The sequence below is a fragment of the Cucurbita maxima genome, unplaced genomic scaffold (genome assembly GCF_002738345.1).
Source record: "Cucurbita maxima cultivar Rimu unplaced genomic scaffold, Cmax_1.0 Cma_Scf00015, whole genome shotgun sequence".
In the NCBI taxonomy this organism is placed as follows: Eukaryota; Viridiplantae; Streptophyta; class Magnoliopsida; order Cucurbitales; family Cucurbitaceae; genus Cucurbita; species Cucurbita maxima.
Window position 1 is genome coordinate 924,537 of NW_019272031.1, and position 4,013 is coordinate 928,549.

Consider the following 4,013-nt stretch of genomic DNA (forward strand, 5'->3'; position numbering starts at 1 on the left):
GGAACTTCCATTGACGAATGACAACAAACCGGGATAACTCTCTATTTCCTTATTCTCTTTTCTCATTCCATCAATTTTATAGGGGAGGTGAGAGAGTTTTATATAGTTTAAGTATGTTGACGAAATGATTTTTAGTTTATTAAAGAGTTGTTGTTGATGATTTACATGTGTGTTTAATTAGCTACTTTACATACATAGTTGTTCTCTTATTCGGGAGAAGAGAGGGAGCAATGAAATCCTCTTTAATACTCTAGTTCCATAGCAAGGAGACTTGAAAGGTAATAGGAGGGTTACGAATAATTCTTCTCCTAGTGCCTTGTTAATAGAAATTAGAACAATTATATAAATAATCACCATTCATGACCCACTGAAGTGGGCGTGTGAATCTATTAAAAGGAACTAAAATCTACTACAAAACTCAACAACTTATCTATTTAATCTCTCACAGCCAAACCTTCCTCATTATAATTGATTTTCTCATAATTTTCTGTTGTTCGACAGTAGTGGTACTCTGCTTTAGTTTTGTTTAAGTAGTCAAAATTACCAACACCCATTTGAATGTTACCCAAAAACTCACTTAATTTCCAATAACTAAATTTACCAAAAGGATAGGTTCTCTATGGAATCGATAATTTACTTAGTACATGCTACTTGTGATAGTGTATATTTGCACTTATTCTTGTGAGTTTTACATCATTTTAATATATACATCCACAAGCGATCAGCGCACTTGTACGGAGGACGGCAGCATCGAGAGCAAAGACTGTGGCACGTGCATAGGATACATTCATATTTAAATTTCCAGGTTTAGGTTAGAATAGGTTGTTATGCATTTCATTGTTTTAAATTATTTTGTATTGCTTTTATTTTATCTAAATTTCAGTATTTCATATTTAAACACGTAAGACCATGACTGTGTGTTCCAGAGAATGAAGTTATTTTAAGCGTGATTTGAAGTTTAAGTTATAAATGATATTTATGTAGGAGTTATATTTTCGCATTGGAGATGAACATGAGACGTTAGTAGCGACTCTAAGTATGTGGAAATTTAGGGTCGTCACAGTTGGTATCAGAGATCTAAGTTTTAGATTCTGTAGACTAGCCTACGATGTAGGCTTGACACGTTCCATGGTCCCAACGTCGATGCCCGTCACCGTTAGGTACGTCTTGCATAAGATAAGAAAAGAGAAACGTTTTCGAACTCGCATGCATTTTTATGTTAATATTACCGAAATTGTTGTGATATTTCATGAATTTATTTAAGAGTATGATGTGATGTGTTGCATGGTGAGTGATTTTGTTTGCAATATGATGTGAACTTAGTATATGTGATGTATAACATAAATTCATAAGTAATGAGCCTTAGACTTAAGAAATGCTATCTTGGTTTCTAGAACCATGCTACCTAGACCACACGAAAAAAGTAAAAATGAGGAAGGGGACGACCTCCTATGAGAGGTAGAGGACAAGGTGAGGCTGAAGAGAACCCACCTTGAGAAGGATCAGAGACAGGGTTTGAATTAGAATCCTTATTGCATGTATGGTCGGCAAGCACCCTTGCGAGGGTAGACCTAGTAACTAAGGATAGAGTAAAGAATGACCAAGCAATAGTGGCCGACCAAAGTCTAAGCGTAGACCTAATAGTAGTAAAGATGACCGACTTCGACATAATACTAGGTAAGGATTGACTAGCTGCAAACCGTGCTAGTATAGACTATCGTAAAAAAGAAGTGATATTCTCACCACCGGTGAGACCTAGCTTTAAATTTAAAAGCACAAGTACCGGGGCTACCCCAAAGGTAGTCTCGATGATGAAAGAAAAGAGATTAGTCCAACAAGGCGGTTAGACTATATTAACATGTGTCGGAGACATAAGAGGAAATAAAAAGACCCTAAAAATGTGTCAATAGTAAACGAGTTTCCGAATGTATTTCTAGACGACTTATTTGGAATGCCCCCTTCACGAGCAGTCGACTTCGTCATCGAACCCGAGTCGGTAACTGAGCATATTTCCAAAGCATCCTATCGCATGACACCAGTAGAGTTGAAGGAACTCAAGGTGCAATTACAAGAATTACAGGATAAAGGGTTCATTTGACCTAACATATCCCCTAGAGTGCGCCAATGTTGTTTGTTAATAAGAAAGATGGATCGATGCATCTGTGCATCAATTACAGAGAGATAAATAAGAGAACCATAAAGAACAAATACTCTCTACCTAGAATAGACTTATTCGATCAACTCAGAGAGGCAACCGTATTTTCTAAGATAGATTTGCAGTCAGTTTACCATTAAATATAGAATAAAGAAAAAGACGTACCAAAGACAACATTTAGGACAAGGTACGATCACTACAAGTTCGTAGTGATGTCATTTGGCTTCACCAATGCTCCAGCTGTGTTAATGAAGTTAATGAACCGAGTGTTCAAGGACTATCTAGAAACTTTTGTGATCGTGCTCATTGATGACATTCTAGTGTACTCGAAAATTGACCTGGAACACCAGGAACATCATTGTAAAGTCCTAGCCAGCCTAAGAGAGAACAAGCTGTACGTCAAGTTCTCAAAGTGCGAAGTTTGATTACGACAAGTCTCTTTCCTAGGACACATGGTGTCAAAGGACGGAGTATATGTAGATCCCACTAAAGTCGAAGCGGTCACAAAGTGGGAATGCCCAACTAAGATAACATTAGTATGGAGTTTCTTGAGACTAGCAGGATGCTATCAAAGGTTCGTGCAGGACTTTGCTAGGATAGCCTCTCCTTTGACACAGTTAACGAGAAAAGGGGTACCATTTATATGGAATGATGCTTGTGAGGCAAGCTTTTAGAACCTAAAAGAGAGATTGGCAACTGCCCTAGTTCTCACAGTACCCGAGAGTCAGAAGGGTACGTAATCTATAGTGATGTGTCGAAGAAGGGACTAGGATGTGTGCTAATGCAACACGGTAAAGTTGTTACATACGCGTCCCGTCAACTAAAAGAATACGAAAATAATTACCCTACCCACAACTTGGAGTTGACCGCTGTAATGTTCGCGCTAAAAATTTGGCGACACTTCGTGTATGGAGAGAAAACTCAAAGTTTAACCGACCAAAAGAGTTTAAAATATTTCTTCACCCAGAAAGAGTTAAGTATGAGGTAGAGAAATGGCTTGAATTGGTGAAGGACTACGATGTAGATATCCAGTACCACCATGGAAAAGAAAACATGGTTGCAAACGCTTTGAGTAGAAAGACGGCCTACTCGTCGGCCCTCATTATGAGGGAAGTAAGGGTACAAAGAGAATTCGAGTGAGTCAACATAGCTGTAGCAACCGAGGGAGTCATAGCACAGTTGGCCCAACTCACAGTGTAACCTACGCTTAGGTAGAGAATTATTACCTCCCAACGAGAAGATTCTAACCTACAGAAAGTCCCAAGCCAGCTAGACGAAAGTCTAGTAGATGGATTCTTGAAGTCCTCAGATGAAGGACTATTGTATTAGGGAAGCCTATGTGTCTTGACAATAGAGGAGTTAAGGAAAGAGATACTAATGGAAGGTCACAACTTACCATTTTCCATGCACCGAGGAGGTACTAAGATGTACCAAGATTTAAAACAAAAAAATCGAAACAACAATAATCTTATAAAAGATTTATTATTGGATTATTATGATACATAATAGATAGAATAAAATAGAAGATAGATATACTAAACCCTAGAATGCAAAGAAATGATAAAATATTTGAATGAAAAAGTCAGTAAAAAATAAAAGATGTTCTTTTAATGATAAAATATTTTATTAGCATAAAATAAAATAAAATAAATGTGACAAGTATTCAATTTATAGGAAAATTATAGAGAAAGAATGAAATGATAATTAGAAACTAAGGCAAATTAAAAGAAAAAATATAAAATCTTGTTTATTCTATTTAAATGTTGGGTAAAACGCTAGCTTAATCTAGGCTTGGCTACGTCCTCTTCCTATTCAAATTGCATCAACAAAGCTTCCTAATCTCAATTTGAGTCTTGAA